The following is an 18,823-nucleotide window of genomic DNA, read 5'->3' as shown; positions in this document are numbered from 1 at the left end:
TGAATTTATTCGTGAACTCCCGAACTCGCTGAATTCGGTTCCCCCGGTTTCCTGCCATTTTTGAGTTCGGTTCATCCTGAACTAAAAACCGCCGAATCAGGAGAAATTCGGCTGTTTTTCAGTTCGGGCCGAACCGAATCGACAGCCCTAGTCTGAAGTAAAAGCAAGCAAGTCTTACATACTATTCAGTTTCAAAATCCAACTTCTAAAATATAACAGTCAAATTATTCTGATTCAGTTCAAAGTATCTAATTCATAAAGTCTAGAGTAATGTATTTAAGCCATACATACCAGTTAGCCTTTTCTTGAGAGCCTTTGGAAGGTTCTGATTCTCTGGGCTTACTGTGGCTGTATTTATACTGTTTCAGACTCATTAAGAGTGTTGATTTTACCATCAGGAGGGATATCTTCCTCCCCACTTTCAGATAACATGAGCAGTGCAATAATGTACAGTTGCAGCTGTTCAGGTTATTAGCTTCTCCCCATGACCAAATATGGGCTTCCTTTCCTTTCAGTCTATTTTGCTTAAAGTATAAACAATCATTTCTGAGCTCCATGATCACTCCATATACTCAATTTTCATACCATTCTCATCTTCAGTACAATACGCATTAAATGAGACTATTTAGAAATCTACAATACAATATATAACTATATAAATCATGTGTGTGTGTGTTAAGTGCCGTCAAGTCGCTTCCGACTCATGACGACCCTATGAATGAAAGTCCTCCAAAATGTCCTATCTTTGACAGCCTTACTCAGATCTTGCAAATTGAAGGCTGTGGCTTCCTTTATTGAGTCAATCCATCTCTTGTTGGGTCTTCCTCTTTTCCTGCTGCCCTCAACTTTTCCTATCATGACGGTCTTTTCCAGTGACTCTTGTCGTCTCATGACGTGACCAAAATACGACAGCCTCAGTTTAGTCATTTTAGCTTCTAGGGTCAGTTCAGGCTTGATTTGATCTATAACCCACTGATTTGTTTTTTTGGCAGTCCATGGAATCCGTAACACTCTCCTCCAACACCACATTTCAAAGGAATCTATTTTCTTCCTATCAGCTTTCTTCACTGTCCAGCTTTTACACCCATACATAGTAATAGGGAATATGATGGCATGAATTAATCTAGTCTTGGTGGCCAGAGTCACATCCTTACACTTCAGAATCATAAAACACAATTATTGCTCACATTGTAACATGTAACCATCTGGACAGTAGGAAACATAGCCTTCAGCAAGGTTATAGAAAGCAAGAAGCTTACTGCACTTATAGCCTTGAGGTCTTTGAGTAGACCTTCTCAAGGTTTGAGGATAGCAGGACTTTTCTGCTCTTGAGATATGAGCAGCTGGCAGCTGAATCAGGAAGGGTAATTTCAGATACACCTTTCTGGCAGATAGTGAAGAATGACTCTGTTCTTCTCCCTTCAAGGACAAGACCAGGGTAAGTTAGTTAGCTCTTGAAAGAATTCAGACCTTGAGAGAATTCAGTTAGCCTGTTCAAAGGACATTTGCATTTTGCAAGCTGTTGCCAGGCTTTTCATTACACAAACCTCTGCAGTTTGTGGTTCAGTTTGTATGTTGTATTCAAGTTCTACATGGAATTAATTCTGCACATGTACACAAAATACCATAATTATGTCAGAGACCGTGACAGTCCCTCCCCTCTCCAAACCCCACCCTCCTCAGGCTCTGCTCCAAAAATCTCCAGGTATTTCCCAACCCAGAGCTGGCAACCCTAATTCTACAGCTGAGGACCTTCTAGTACTTTAGATCAAGATGCCTCCTTCCAGGTGGGGAAGGGTGCTTCTATTCACAGTCTTTCACGTTGACCCTGTCTTTCGGTGACTCCGGGAGGACTGTTGTGGGGAAGGTGGAGGTTGGAAAGAATTCTCCCATTAGCAGAAGATTTCTCAAAGTTCTGTGGACCCAACTCACCAGAACTCCCATTAAAAACAAGGGGGCTTTGGAGTAATGAAGTGTAGGTTGATGTTAGGAAACTGTAATGGGTGTATTTACACCTACTACTAAGGAAGTGCCATTAAATTCAGCAAGGTTCTTTTCCAAGCAAGCATACTTCAAACTGGATTGTAAAAATGTTTCCTTGTGAACAACAGCTGTCATTCAGCAAAGCCAGGTTAAGACTTCTTTATCCTCCAGGGCTTTTTGTTGATGAATTAGTTTTAGAGTTCCTTGTTTCTCTTCTTAAGTGCTCCGCTGTTTAGTTTCCTCTCTGTTGTGAATTCTGAGGCTTCTTATGTTGTTGGTTTTTTATGTCTGATGGTTTTAGTAAGCTGTCTTGAGGCCTTAAAAAAAGTGGAAAGGCGGGATATATATGCATTCTAAATTAAATAAATAAAACCAAATAAATGAAACTGCATCCAAGCCAGAAGGGTTTCTTCAACTGCCAGTTCCGGAAGGAGTCAGAGCCACTTGTGCTCAGGCAGATTTATGGGCCATAATGAGAGCTCCAGCCAGCCATGAGTGGGGTTCTCGAGGATGGTGGGTGTCTTCTTGGTATGATTGCCAGCCACCAGCTGAGGTCTGGAGACCTCACAGAATTACAGCTAAACTACAGATCAGTTCCCCTGGAGAAGATGGCTGCTTTGAATGATGGACTGTATAGCATTATACCCCAATGAGATCCCTCTCCTACCCAAACCCTGGTCTCCCCAGGCTCCACCCCCAAGTTTCCAGGACTTTCCCAAACCAGAGCTGGAAGCCCTACTTTTAGGAAGCTCTAAGGTTGCCAGGTTGCTCTTTGCCACTGGGTGAAGTTTGGGGTGAAGTTTGAAGGGGTGGGGTTTGGGGAGGGGAGGGGAGGGACGTCAATGCCATAGAGTCCAAGTGGCCATTTTCTCTGGGTGACCTGATCTCTATCGGCTGGAAAGCAGTTGTAATAGCAGGAGATGACCAGTTAGTACCTGGAGGTTGGCAACCCCAAATATAAAAGACAGGTGTGTGAGACTATAATCTGTCACACCCAGGAGGTTTTTGGGGTGGAGCCTGAGGAGGGTGGGGTTTTGGGAGGGGAGAGACATCAAAGCCAGAGAGTCCAATTGCCAAAGCTGCCATGTTCTCCAGGCGAACTGATCTCTATTGGCTGGGGATCAGTTGTAATAGCAGCAGGAGATCTCCAGCTAGTACCTGGAGGTTGGCAACCCCAAATATAAAAGACAGGTGTGTGAGACTATAATCTGTCACACCCACTCAGCATAATCTACCTCACAGGGTTTTTGTGAGGATAAAATGGAGGGGAGATCAATGCAAGCTGCTTTGGATCCCAGCTGGGGAGAAAGGCAGGGTATAAATTAAAGAAATCAATACATAAATCTCTGGCATCATATGTGCAGAGGGATTTTCTTTCTTGGTAAGGAACAACATTTAATCACATAAGCCCCTAGTCTGCAGACCGAATCATTACAGCCAAGACATAGCGTTACAACCTCAGGGAGACCAAGACTACAGATCTATGTGATAAGAAAGGACAGTTCCTAGATTAGAGTATGGTTCATACACTCAAAATCTCATACACTGTTCATGCATAGAGAGGAGCAGGAACGGGTCAAGTGGCCACTCCTCCTACAACTGCACATATATTCAGACATCTGCACATGCAAGTGTAGACACATAAATTTTGTATGGTCCATTAAGAATGCACGACTATTCAAGGAAATGCTCGTGACGTTCTCTGCCACCAAATTTCTCTGTCAAATTTGTCCCCTCACCAGCAGGGAAACGTTGGGATGGATCAGATTTTCCTGTCTGTGTAATGAGGAAATAAAATATGTACACCGGCATGGTGTAGTGGTTAAAAGCAGTGGTTTGGAGCAGTGAACTCTGATCTGGAGAACCGGATTTGATTCCCCACTGCTCCACATAAGTGGTGGACTCTAATTGGGTGAACTGGGTTTGTTTCCCCACTCCTCCACATGAAGCCAGCTGGGTGACCTTGGGTTAGTCACAGCTCTCTTAGAGCTCTCTCACCCCCACATACCTCACAAGGTGTCTGTTGTGGGGAGGGATAGGGAAGGTGATTGTAAGCTGATTTGATTCTTCCTTAAGGGGTAGAGAAAGTCGGCATATAAAAACCAATTCTTCTTCTACTACTCAAATGCATGTTTTTGGAAGTATTCACTCTGCCACACTCATAGGCAATGTCAGGTCAAACAGCAAATAAAAATAAGAATTCAAACACCTATGTGGGTTTGAAATCCACACAAAAGGAATTCTCAAGAAAGGTACAGAAGGCCAGAGGAATTGAATGCCTGGGTGCTGATAATCGGAGAAACAATGATTGAGAATTCACTCAACCCTAGTCCCCATTATATGTGCAAAGCTTACATGTATACACCTCTACATACATAGGGGTCACTGCATGCATGGATGACCAGAGGTTGAAAAAGCGGGTATGAACGTGGTCCCTTTTAAGTGGGTATGTGATTTGGAATGCTATTTTTATGTCATTTTGATTGCCCCCAACCTGGATAGCCCCAGGCTAGCCTGATCTCGTCAGATCTCAGAAGCTAAGCAGGGTGGGTCTGAGTGATATCCCAAGCATTTCCAGGTAGTGATGGAAGGCGAAGCTCGAGGAAGGCAATCAGGCAGGCTCTATGGAGGAACCGGAGCGCCAGCAGCACGGGAAGTGGAGCACCCATGGCAACTGCTCGCCGCCTAGCCTGCCAGAGGAAGCAAGGCCAGCTTCCAAAAAGAAGAACAAGTCCTTGCATAAAAGACTCAAGAGGAGTCGAAGCCCCCGTCGCAGGATAGGCAAAATAAAGCAAGAGCAACAGAATCACTCCCAAAGGAGGCATGAGGAACATCAGCATCAAGACCATTCTCAGTTGGAGCACAGATGGAGGAGAAGAGGAGATAGAGACAGACACTGAGACCAACGGAAACCCCATAAAGAACACCCTCATAGCCATGAAAGTGAAGCGGGTCATCTCCAGGAGCAGCAGGTAGAGAGGGAGTTTTATCATGAGCGACGGCGTGAACATTGTCAGCAGATGGAAGCAAGTGGTGATGAGGAGAATTGAAACACAGGAAGACCCAATAGTAAGAACACAGGAAAAGAATCACGGAATAAATAAAAGCCGAGCTTTGAACTGTCCAGTGTGCTTGTGGAGGACACCAACACTTTCTGTGGAGTGGTGATCAAATACAGTGAGCCCCCTGAAGCACGTATCCCAAAGAAATGGTGGCACCTCTATTCTTTTAAGAATTATGAGGTTCTTCCGGTCATGTTCTTCCAGTGAGTGGTCTGGAGACTAAGTCCTATGAGGAAAGGTTGAAGGAGCTGGGTATGTTTAGCCTGAAGAGGAGAAGACTGAGAGGGGATATGATGACCATCTTCAAGTACTTGAAGGGCTGTCATATAGAGGAGGGTGCCGAGTTGTTTTCTGTTGCCCCAGAAGGTCAGACCAGAACCATCGGGTTGAAATTAAATCAAAAGAGTTTCCATCTAGGAATAATTTTCTAACAGTTAGAGCAGTTCCTCAGTGAAACCGGCTTCTTCAGGAGGTGGTAAGCGCTCCTTCCCTGGAGGTTTTTAAGCAGAGGCTGTCAGCAATGCTGATTCTAAGACAGATCATGAGAAGGAGGGCATCTTGGCCATCTTCTGGGCATGGAGTAGGGGTCACTGGGTGTGTGGGGGGAAGGTAGTTGTGAATTTCCTGCTTTGTGCAGGGGGTTGGACTAGATGACCCTGGTGGTCCCTTGCAACTCTATGATTCTATGGGCAGACACAGATGCATTGCTGATATTCCTATTGACCACCCCTCCCGTTCCAAAGAGCATGCTGTCTTTCAGTACCAGCTTGTGGAGTACACTCGCCCTGATGGCACAGGTAAAAAGGTAAAACCCTACATCATTGATCTTTGCTCAGGCAATGGCACATTTCTGAACTACCAGCGCATTGAACCTCAGCACTACTATGAACTGAAAGAGAAGGATGTCCTAAAATTTGGGTTCAACAGCAGGGAGTATGTCCTCCTACATGAATCATTGGACATGTCAGAGGTGGACCAGAAGATGGAGGAGGAGGTTTTCATTCCAGGAAAGTGTTCTTAGGTTTATATTGCAGGACTCCTGAAATTCAGCACATTCACAAGCAGTGGGTATATCTGTGTCTCACTCCAGTGCTGGGATCCTGACCTTGAAGGGCAAAGAAACTAGATAAATCCCATTCCCTCTCCACAGCCTGCCCAAAGTGATCTACTGAACTCAGAAGCCAGTAAAAGATTTTACGGTGCTCTTTCCCACATTTGTTTCTCTTCTTTTCGGCTCCCAAAGGCTGCAGAGTCTTGCATGTGAGATAATCTGTAGATCAATGAGGGCAGATGTAAAACTCTTGCTAAGCCATGTTTTCCCAGCTGGGGGTAAATTCGCTTGCCTGTATGTAAAACTGCCTAATTAGAAATGTCAAGGCTCTGTAAAAATAGCCAAAAATTGAAGATGAGCTCAGGACAAAAAAATAAAATAAAACGTTAACTCTTTTAACTCTTCCCAAACTCAGACTTGTTTATTCAAGAACGCTCAGAAACTTTGATTTGATTTTCAACAACAGTGACGGCTTCAAATGGAGGAACATAATTTTTTAAATTAAAAAAACAACACAAGAGCAATATGAATGAAGGACTACAGTATAAACTGACAAGGGTTCTTTTCCTCGCAGTCACCCTGCCGACTTCTCCAGAGCTTTGTTTGGATTATGCATGCCTTTCTCAACCATCAGAGGTTGCCTCGCTCTCCCCGTGCGATTCCATGCATTTTGCCCGTGTTTTCTGGGGGGGTTTACCGTGGGAAATCAGCCCTGCATAAATGGCCACTGATAGCATAATGGGTTGGATCTCATGCATTTGTAAAACACACACACACAAAGAATCTTGATACATTAGTTAATCTGATCACACCAGTCTCATATCTGGAAGTTCTACCCTCTCCCACAAAGTTCTCACTAAAACCAGAAAATCTAAGGCAAAGTGAAGGGGAAGAGAGAGAAAAATAAAGAAATAATAAAGTCTTTGACTCTTTTTGGTGGGGAAGTTTCCTGAACTTGGTTAGACGTCCTGGATTGCACAGCTTTTTTTCCTTGGACATTGGGAGTGGTTGGATTGCCTGCCATTGAGCCTTTGAAATTAACCCTTTTGGGGATGTTTGTTTAGCTCAAAAGAACGTAAGTCTTCTGCATCCAGGACTTGGTTCACCTCCAATAGCACAATTAATATCTACACTGGCCCTTCACAGGGCCTGTCCATTATTTACAGAGAAATGGAGAACCATCCATCTTAAGGCTTTTCAAATTATGATTTCCCAAAGTGAATTGTGTTTTTAAAACCATCAATCTTGGCATCAGAAACTACAAAGAATGAGTGGTGTGTTTGTTCTCATAGACCTGTTTGTTTGGACTGTAGGGGAGAGCAAAGGAACATACCTCAGTAGTTCTACTCAGAAGTAAATCCCATGTGATTCAATGGGGCTTACCCCAAGGAAAGCGCCCTTAGGATTGCAGCCTAAATGAAGAAGAAGAGTTGGTTTTTATATGCTGACTTTCTCTACCACTTAAGGAAGAATCAAACTGACTTACAATGACCTTCCCTTCCTCTCCCCACAACAGACACCCTGTGAGGGAGGTGGTACTGAGGGAGTTCTAAGAGAATTGTGACTAGCTCAAGGTCACCCAGCTGGCTTCATGTGTAGGAGTGGGGAAACCAACCCGACTCACCAGATTAGAGTCCAACACTCATGTGGAGGAGTGGGGAATCAAACCTGGTTCTCCAGGTTAGAGTCCACCGCTCCTAACCACTGCTCTTAACCACTACACCATGCTGGCTCTCCAAATGGCATAACACTGGATAGTCCTGCACTAGGAAACAGGTAACATGGATCCCACTCTACAGGTAGCCACTAAGCTTTCTGCATAATGTTGACTCTTTCACTTTCTCTCTGTTTAATGTACCTCACAGGATGTTGTGTGATCTTTCACTCAACAGTAGGGAAATGCCTTTGAGTTCCGATATTCTAAGAACAGGAGGCAAACAATATATATGAGGAGTCCCCACTGTGCCATCTGTGGGTACCATGGTACCCATGACACCTTTCCTGGCACCTGCCAAGTCTTTTTAGAAAGTAGAAGGGGCCATGTTGAGCTTTTGCATGGCCACTGATTGGCCACTGGAGCTATGACTGGCCGTGGAGATTTTTTTAAATGTTTGGTTGGCAGCAGCTGCCACCACAGCACAAGGATCTTCACTGTGTGGTCGAAGGTAAACTGTGTGTAGGCAAGAAAATATTTTAAAGCAATATGCTCATTTTAAAAGGCATCCTGTTAAACAGGACTTTTGCCTGAAATGTTGAGGAGTTACTTTTAGAATTATACATAGCCTCGCTCACTGACATGTTCATGGAGGAGAGGGCTATCCATGGTTACTAGTCAAAATGAATACTATTCATGATGCATACCTATTCTCTCTAGTGTCAGAGGAGCAGGCCTATTATCTTAGGTGTGGTGGAACACAGGCAGGATGGTGCTGCTGCAGTCGTCTTGTTTGGGGGCTTCCTAGAGGCACCTGGTTGGCCACTGTGTGAACAGACTGCTGGACTCGATGGGCCTTCCTCTGATCCAGCATGTTCTTATGTTCTAAGCCAAAAGAGCACATAACAGTGCTAACTGGCTGACCCTTGTAATTTACCGCAAAATCCCCTCTCCCCCTCCCCACAGCAGTTTTCAAGTGTAAAAAAAACCTCACTACTTTTTGTTTTAAAAATGCAAAAACATTGACTCAGATTAAACTTTGCAATACCCTTCAAATTAAAAGGGAAACAGCAACCTCCTTAAATCATTTGGAAGGTCAGAGAAGGAGGAATTGGCTATGGAAGTAAGTGAATGCATCATTGAAAGAGCAACACTAAGAAGAAGAAATGCTCATTGTGCAGCACAGATCTCCCCAGCCCCCACCCATACTGACTGCTGTTTGTACATCCAAGGTGCCCCTTAGATTAATTAGATGGAGAGGGCTGTAGCTCAGTGGGAAAGCATCTGCTTGGCATGCAGAAGATCCCAGGTTCAATCCCCTGCATCTCCAGTTGAAAGGGTCAGGTAATAGGTGATGTGTAAGACCCCTACCTGAGACCCTGGAGAGCCGCTGTCAGTCTGAGTAGACAATACTAACCTTGATGCCTCAAGGGTCTGATTCAGTATAAGGCAACTTCATGTGGTCATGTGAACTCCCAATTTCATGAGTGACACTTTATGCATCTTGCAACCTCCAACTGCATGGGATCTAGCAATGAATGGCTGTCCTTCATTCTGTTCCTCTGCTGTTCCTCTGCTGGCATTCCATTTTGTTGCATTATTCCTCCCCTCTTTAATTCTGGTTTAATCAGGAGACTTTCTAAAAATCATTCTGGAACTACAGCAGGTATAATTCACCACAGCTTTCCAATTCCTGCAGTACATTTGTAGTCTCCCCCCTTTGTTAACTATGAACATCTGTGAATTAATAAAACACTGTAAAAATTACTGCACTAAAATTGTTCGGGGGCATTGTTTTACTGATGAACACATGCACTGCAGTGCAATGGTAAAACACCATACAGAAAGAATCTAGATCCAGCCATACATACAATGGCAATAATGCCTTTTTCAGTATGCCTGTGTACATTGGTAACACAGAGAGGGGAAGATGCCCGTGAAGGAGCACTTTGGCAAAATTTGGAAATCGATAATGACGCAACAGATAATTTGCATTCAGTGGGTTAGTACGCAGGAGAGAGCTCGGCGAGTCTGCTTTGTGGCCACTCCTGGTGTAATCCTCTCTAAGCCCATTCCACAATATGCATTTAATTCAATGGTATATCAGTATAGAAGAGCATTTATGTCAGCTAGGCTCGATGCATTTCTGTCTATGGTTACAGAAGGACACTTTGCAGGCGTTCCATATTCAGACAGAAGCTGCATATGTGGGGATGGCCATATAGAGGCTCTGGAACATGTTTCGCTGTACTGCTGTCATTGGGATGATTTGAGGCAGAAATATTTAGGGCAACTTTTACTTTATACATTTTATCTCTTCCTACTAAGCTGAATTCAAAGGTTGCTATTTGGCACAGATAAAAGAATATTTTAAATTGTATTTTAAATTGTATTTTTAAATGTTTGTGCTTTTATTATATTTTTGATCAAGTAAGCCGCTCTGAGCCCGACCTTTGGGTTGGGGGGAATGGGGTAAAAATGCAATAAAATAAATAAATAAAAAATAATTACATTATTAGTGGCTAATTTTTGAGGGCAGTAATTAAATGTAAAAAGGGTTAATTTGAGGGATTGTGTTAGTGTGATGCTGCTTGTGGCCTTTTGACTGCTCAAGCCATATCATTTAAGTAAGAAGACTGCATTCACTGGTTCCATTTCAGAAAGAAATCTGGAACTCCCAACTGCTAGGTGATAAACGCAGGAGAAGAGGATTTGAAGAGCATCTTTTCCTGGGATCAGCTTATACCGAAAAGCACCTGACATATAAACTACACCTCAAGGGCATCTAAGCAGTTCATGGAAAGCTAGGCGAAAGGAGCATTCGATTACATACAAATTCTCCATCTGCTCTTCTCGTGGTCGCAAGTGCATTCTTCTAGCTTCCTCCCCATGTGTTTTTCTACAGGTGAGATTTCATGGTTTGGTGGCACCATCTATATTAGTTGAAGATTGTTCAGCTCCCTGGCTTGTGTATGAAATTGAGTTCGCGCTTTGATGTGCTTTCGATGAAATGGGCCCTCTTTGCAAGAGAAACGAAGAAGGAATACTCTGCTGCGGAAGCATCATCGGACTCCCTTCCCTTCAAAAGGTAAAAGGCAGCTCCTGTCCATGCTTGAGCGAATTCTACAAATGGCTATTTCCAGACAAAGTCAGTGGCAAGCCATAAATAATGATTTATTTCACTGCCTGAGCTGGTGGTGACCTGGAGGCAGGCAATATATGTCTGCTGTCTTACATTCCCCTTTGTTCAGGCATAAAGTAAAGTGGAGTCTGCTTCTTTTGGGAACATGCAGAATTTGCACTCACAGAATTTTAACTCCTGTGAAAACAAAAGCCCTGTACCTGAATATATTATTTCCCACAGCAGTGACTCATCTCTTTCAGGGATATCACGTTCTTTCCAGCAATCTTGTTGACAATCTTTGGTCATGGGGAAAATATCATTTCCCCTCCAGATAGTAAATTAGCCATGATAGGGAGTGACAAATGGAATGTAGTTGCAAAGATGACATCAGCTCCTATTGGATAGTGTCAGTGATGTCCCAACTCTAGTGCTCATTTTATCCACCCAAGCCCTTTAGAATTCTCTGAGCCCTTTGCACGGAAAGGTAGGCATTCCATAGTCTCAGGTCAAGCCAGGACCCAAGCAGGCAAGGATGGGGATGAGCATACCTTACCGGGACATGGGGATCCTGGAAAGCCCAGCTCCACCTGCAAACACATTACCATGATGATGCTATTGATACCCTTTCAGAAATAAAGCAGAACTTTCCTTTCACAGCTCATGGCATTGGGCTTGATCCAGCCAACTTTTCTTCTGGCAGGGGTTCCCTTTGTCCACCGTAAAGGAAGGTGGGCAGGGGGAGTTCACTGAGATCCATGCTGCCAAAGCTGGCAGCATGGTTCTAAGTGAAGGTTCCCCCGCCTGCCTAAAGCAAGGAGAGCTTTCTCCTTGCAAGGGAGGCAAATAGCCGAACCCGGAAACGCCGGATATATTTTCGCCTTATCCAAGAATCACCCATTTTGGCTAGGCTATTTTCCCTCTTTTCTTGCATCCAGTAAAACCCGAAGCTGGAAAAGCCAAAATGGCAATTTTTTGGCTTAAGTTCGGGTTTACCGATATACACAGCTTTAGTCTCTATCCTTTAGAGAAGAGCACCCCTTGCTTAATTGTATAATCTGAGTAGAGTTGCCAACCTCCAGGTACTAGCTGGAGGTCTCCTGCTTATTACAACGGATCTCCAGCCAATAAGAATCAGTTCATCTGGAGAAAATGGCCAGGTGAAATACACTTTTTTCCTCTAAATGCAAGTAAGGAGGAACAGCAGTAGCTCAGTGGCAGAGGATCTGCTTGGCATGCAGAAGGCCCCATGTTCAATCCCCAGCATCTCCAGTGAAAAGAACAGGGCAGGAGGTGATGTGGAAGACCTCACTCTGAGATGCTGGAGAGGCACTGCCAGTCTGAATACACAATACTGACCATGATGGACCAATAGTCTGATTCAGTTTAAGGCAGATTTGCGTGTTCATGTGATGTTTGCTGGAGAGTAAGCAAAACCATCCTTTCCCTCGTATCAGTGACAGCTAAGGTTGCCAACCTCCAGGCACTAGCTGGAGATCTCCTACTATTGCAACTGATCTCCAGTCAATAGAGATCAGTTCACTTCAAGAAAATGGCCGCTTGAAATCAAGCTATTGTATTAAAGAAAACTTAATTATATAGTGGATGATATAAAGTTAAGAGGAAGTCACAACGGGGGGTGCGTAGGCACATAGCACAAAGGGGGGTAGGGGACTTTTTATTATTATTATTTTTTCTAATCTTAATTGTATAATCTCTTTTCTGTAAGTTTTTGTTATTGTTTAAAAAGGTTTTTTTTGTTTAATAAAAATCACAATAAATTTTTTTTAAAAAGAAAAGAAAAAGAAAATGGCTGCTTTGGCAATTGGACTCTATGGCATTGAAGTCCCTCCCCCAAAACTCTTCCCTCTCAGGCTCCACCCCAAAAACCTCCCACCGGTGGTGAAGAGGGACCTGACAACCCTACTGACAGCAGTGTATGTATCCATCTAGTGTTTCAATACTACGTTGCTAATTGGTTTAAAATAGGAGTGTGATGATGTGTAATGTAACTAGTGATAATAAAATCAATGTCGTTTCGTTGACGAAGGCAAATGTAAATAGCAAATGATTGTTAGTCTAAAGCATTAACCTGGTCATAAAGATAGTTTTCAATAGTTCCTCAACTATTATGGAGAAAGTTGTTCTCCAAATCTAATGGAAACCAATATCATAAACTCATTTCCATTCTGTTTAATTCTGCTCACTCAGAGTGGTCATTTATATCAAAAGCTAGTAATGGAATATGGAAGAGATTAAATTGAAATTGAAAAGGGATCAAATAATGTAGCAAAGGTGGCTGCAGATATAGCAAGATTTACATGTGAGAAAAGATTGCAGAAGCTCTGTTGATTTAGCTTATAAAGCAGTAGATAAATATGTCTTATCAGAGGTATTTAACATGACAAAGGTTGGTTGTAAAACCAATTTATCTGGAAAAATAGGAATGCAAATGCAGTTAACTTTAAAAACAAGACGTTGTATATTGTGGAATTTCTTACTTCCTAGGCTGCATCAAACAATCCCAGCTCACACCATCTTATCTTCTGCTGAGCATATGAAACTGCCTTATACCAGACCAATAACAAAGGGAGAAAAAACGTAACTCTAAAAACAACAGAATTAAGTACCCAAAGGTCAAGAAAAAATAAATAGCCAAGGCCAAAAGTTATACAATCTAAAGGTTATGTCAATACAAAATATGTATATATTTATTACAGGCTAAAATCAATAACGTATATAAGGCCCTGCAATAGCCTACCAAACAAAATTAGACTTTGACCAAACGCGTTTTGGGCAAATGGCCTTCTTTAGTGGTTGAAACAATCACAATTCCAGACTAAAAATGTACATAACTTTCTAAAAATCTTTATGACCTTAGGTACACTGTGTTTGCAGGATAACAATTAATATATACATAACTGCAAGATTTAATCTGTTTTAGGCTTCCATACAAATGGGAAACTAACCCCCGTGTGTGTTTCCATTGTAAATGAGATGTTATATCTCAGCCATAAATAAAATTGTCAATGTCTCATAGTCTTAAAGTAGTCCCAAAGTCTGGAGTTATACCAGGTCAGACTGTTGTTCCATCTGTGGCTGTGGAAAGTACCATCAAATAGTATCTGACTTATGGCTACCCCATAGTGTTTTCAAGGCAAGAAATGAAAAGAGGTGGTTTCCTATTGCCTGCCTCTGCATAGCAACCCTGGACTTCCTCAGTGGTCTCCCATCCAAGTATTAACCAGGGCTGACCCTGCTTAGCTTCTGAGGTCTGATGAGATCAGGCTAACCTGGACCATCCAGGTCAAGGCATTGGTCTATCTAGATAGCAGCAACACTGCCACTTGAAATCCTTTAACTGGACAGGGCAGGACAGTCCTTCCAAATGAAGACACAACTCCACACTATTTGTGTTAAACAACACTTATTATTAAATTTAATTAAATGGCCAATCTTTGTCATCAAACTATGAGCATTCAGGACGAGTTGAACTAAGGCAGCCTACTATCTACCGCTTTGTGCAACTTCAGCCTGATGCCAACTTGGCCAGCATTACAACTGGCTTTCTTTATCCTAGCCAGCTCATTCATTCCACTGAGTGGTCCAATCTTCATCCATCTCCCCCAACCAGGGAGGAGCAAACTGGAGCAAAAATGGCCATTGGAAATGGCCCACCTTCTTGGCTCAGCCCAAGTGCCATCCCTAATGTAGGGTTGCCAACCACCAGGCAGAGCTAGAGATCTCCCAGAATTACAGCAGATCTCCAGGTGACAGAGATCAGTTCCCCTGGAGAAAATGGCTGCTTTAGAGGGTGTTCATAGCATTATTCCCTGGTGAGTGTCCTCTCCTCCCCAAACCACAGCCTCCCCAGGCTCCACCCTCAAATATCCAGGAATTTTCCACTATGGAGTTGGCAACCCTATCCCAACAAGGAGGGAGTTGCAAAAGCCAGCTCAACTCGGAGGCTGCTCACTTACCCCACACTGGCACTGGACAACCAGCTTGCTCTCGACCACAGCTGCTCACTTACCCTGCATGAGGCCTGTGCAACTGGCTTGCCCGCAGTTCCAGCTGCTTGCCTACCCCACATGGGGCTGGGGACGTCAGCTCCCTCGTGGTGACTGCTGCTTGTTCACCCTGCCCAGAAGGGTTACCAGCCTCCAGGTGCTAGCTAGAGATCTGCTATTACAACTAATCTCCAGCCAATAGAGATCAGTTCACCTGGAGAAAATAGCCTCTTTGGCAATTGGACTCTATGGGATTGAAGTCCCTCCCCTCCCCAAACTCTGCCCTCCTCAGGCTCTGCCCTCCACTGGTGGTGAAGAAGGACCTACTGTCCAAGGCCTGTGCAGCTGACTAGGGCTGTTGGGGGGAAAATCGGTAAAATTTGGGTTTGGGTTTATTGGCCATTTTTGTGGGGGGAAACACGAATTCTGCATTTCCTATACTGGTAAAGGTAGGAATTTGGCTTTAAATTTGGGTTTCCCGAAAAATTCAGCCATTTAAACCCTATGGGGGCTTTTTGAGGCTCTTGGGAGGCATTTTTGCTGGTAGAGGTCCCAAAGTTTCAGGGTAGCTAGAAGGGACTCTCCTTGCAAGAACCTCCAAGTCTGGTAAATATTGGGTCAGGGGGTCCGGAGTTATGGGGTCTGGAAGGGGTTGCCCCCATCCTCCTCCATTGAAAAGCATTGGCTAAGTGGTTGTAGTCAGATACTTTAGTGTGATCTTCACAATGTATCTCAATGGAGAAGCCAAGCTTTAAATAGTAGGAAAGTTCACCCCATGCCTCCATAGAGATACAATGTACCTGGAGGTTGGCAACCCTAGGCAAACTTCACTAGAGTTTTGTAAACAGCCTTTGAGGCTTTTGCATGGCTCTGTGCGGACTGTGATTCATGTCAAGGGCTGGAACAAATTCAGAGAAATGTTTGAGATTTTCACTTGACTGAGTCAAAAGTTCTCATGAAACACGCCCATGAAATCAAGTCATCTCACAAAAAGCTCTCCACTCAGCTTCAAATGTTTCTCTGCCCTAAACTGAGAGCACATCTGTCTTGTTAGAGCCAAACACACACTTTCCTATACAAAAGTCCCTCATATCATCTACTGAGGAATTTCTTTCTTGCTGGGATTACAACCCAGCAGATGCTTTCCCTTTTTCAGGACAATTAGGTTTCAAGTGGATTGTTCCTCAAGCAGAAAGAAATCAGCATGCACCATGAATGGAGACAGTTGCAGAGTGTTGGGAACCATCTGCTAATCTGACCAATGGTCTCAGAAGGTACATAGGCCGTATCTCGTAAGAACCTCTATTAAATATGAACTTTGCACTCCTGGGCCTCAGAGCTGGCAAGAAGCCTTCTGTAACAGAAATTAGAAATGCTGTGTGTCGTCATATGTGCCAAGATCAAGTTAATTCATGCCACTGTATTCCCTCTTACTATGTATGGGTGTGAAAGCTGGACAATGAAAAAAGGTGATAGGAAGAAAGTAGATTCCTTTGAAATGTGGTGTTGGAGGAGAGTGTTATGTATACCCTGGACTGCCCCCCACCACCAAAAAATCAGTGGTTTATAGATTAAATCAAACCTGAGCTGACCCTAGAAGCTAAAATGACTTAACTGAGGCTATCATACTTTATGAGAAGACAAGAGTCACTGGAAAAGACAATAATGCTAGGAAAAGTTGAGGGCAGCAGAAAAAGAGGAAGACCCAACAAGAGATGGATTGACTATATAAAGGAAGCCACAGCCCTCAGTTTGCAAGACCTGAGCAAGGCTGTTAAAGATACGAAAAGGATGTTTTGGAGGACATTGATTCATAGGGTCGACATGAGTCGGAAGCAACTTGACAGCACTTAACACGCATGTGCCATCATGTAATTGCAATTAGCTGTTTAGCAAGCAGGCATGCAGACTGCTATGGAATGCTGTAGAAGTCGTATTGTTTTTAGAATTTAGCTCTTTGAACCAGTGGTTGAAAAAGAATCCCAAAAAATCTCTGTCCATGAAGCAAATGGAAATGGAAGAGCCACCACAATTGGAAGACCTGCCATTTCTCCTGTTAATATGATGGCACTCATATCACAGACAAACTACAAACTATACAAACTATGAACCAATGCAATCTGGGATAATCCAGTTGTTATGGGGGTGTCTGCAATCAGGGAAGTAGAATCATGGCCCATGACTGCTTTGTGAATATGTATTACTCATAAGAGCAACCAGTCTATCACTTGATTGACCTTGGACCTAAAATATTATTAAATTATAATAATAGGGAACAATAGGGTTGCCATCTCAGGGTTGGGAAATACCTGGAGATTTTTGGGGCGGAGCCTGAAGAGGGTGAGGTTAGGGGAGGAGAGGGACTTCAATGCCATAGAGTCCAATTGCCAAAGTGGTCATTTTCTCCAGGGGAATTGATCTCTATCGGCTGGAGATCAGTTGTAATAGCAGGAGATCTCCAGCTAGTAACTGGAGGTTGGCAACCCTATGGAACAATCTTCTTGGACTTCAGAATGATAACCTTCTTGGCACATTCTGGACTCTCTGATATTCCCAGTTGTAATGCTCTGCTATCACCTCATTTCTTTTTGTGACATCTTTTTCTGCTTTGTTATGTATTGTGGTCATTACGATTACGATTATTTTTTAAATTATTTTTGTTATTTTATTATAGTATTATTATTACAAAATTTACAGGCCGCCTTCCTGCCCTCACAAAAGCCACCAAGGCTGCTAACAAATGAAAACAAATGTAATAAAATCACATTTTAAAACTACCAAAACCAACTAAAATATATCATTAAAACAAAACCAGAGCTAAACTACATGTGTTTGTGTAAAGTGCTCTCAAGTCACAGCAGACTTATGGTGACTGCTGCAAGGGGCTTTCAAGGCAAGTGAGAAGCAGAGATGGTTTGCCATTGCCTTCCTTTGCAGAGCCTTCCTTGGTGGTCACCCTTCCAAGTACCGACCCTGCTTAGCTTCCGAGAGCTGATGAGATCGGGCTATACCAGTGGTTGGCAAACCGCTGCTCGCGAGCCACATGCGGCTCTTTGGCCCCTAGAGGGCGGCTCTGTAATTAGATCCTCAGACCGTGAACGGCTGGAAAGACCCTTCGCTAACATAGGCTGCATTTTACCGAAGGAGACGACCGTCCCTCTAAGTGCGCTCGCGATTTAGCAAACTGCTCCTTTCCTCTTACAGCCCCGCCTGGTTCTTTGTAGTTCATTAGAAAAGCAGAGGAGCAAAGTTCTCTTTCATTCTCAAAAGAGACGGATTACCTCGGCAGTAAAAAAAAAAAAAAAAGGCTGGTTCTATGATTGGAAAGTGAAAGGGGGTCTGGAATCCTCGCTCCAGGTTTGTGCTCCCCTCCGGTGTTGCAACCAGTTGGTTTGGCCCGGCAGGCCCTCCTCCCACTGGCTGGTGAGGTGGGATGGGACGCCTGGAGTTCACGCAAGGGGCGGGGGAAGTCTGATGGAAGAGGAAGGAGCTGGCCTGGGTGCAGCGCTGTGATTCCGTGGTCGGCACAGAAGCCAAGGAGGGGCGGTCAGGTAACCCTGCCGGAGGACCCTCCAGACTAGACTTCGGAGGGCTTCGTGGGCGCTTCGGAGGGAGGGTTGCACAGGGGCTGCTGCCCACATGCTCAGATGTCATCCGAGCCCGCTAGAAATCCCCCCTGGTCAATACTTGCAGTCAAGGAGAGGGACCCAAACTCCGGCAAACGCCATAGTGTGCAACTCCCAATATACTGAGTGTGCCTGAATTTTTATCAGGTCGCTAAGTAGTATACTCCCTCTCTCATAATACTAGAATGAGGGGTCATCTGCTGAAGCTGGAGGGTGAGAGATTCAAAACAGATAAAAAGGAAGTATTTTTTTCACACAACGCATAGATGATGAGAACCTGGAATCGTGCCTAAAATTAAAAACAACAATATACAAA

At 43.8% G+C, this 18,823-nt stretch overlaps 1 pseudogene; it reads left to right on the top strand.

Moving 5' to 3' along the window:
- Positions 1-4,607: 4,607 nt before the first annotated feature.
- LOC130485811 (smad nuclear-interacting protein 1-like) overlaps positions 4,608-18,823 on the top strand; it is a 123,406-nt pseudogene continuing 109,190 nt past the window's right edge.

Source organism: Euleptes europaea, chromosome 13 (assembly GCF_029931775.1).
Source record: "Euleptes europaea isolate rEulEur1 chromosome 13, rEulEur1.hap1, whole genome shotgun sequence".
Taxonomy (NCBI): Eukaryota; Metazoa; Chordata; class Lepidosauria; order Squamata; family Sphaerodactylidae; genus Euleptes; species Euleptes europaea.
Note: the sequence above shows the minus strand (reverse complement) of the source record. Positions and strands in the feature narration are given on the sequence as shown.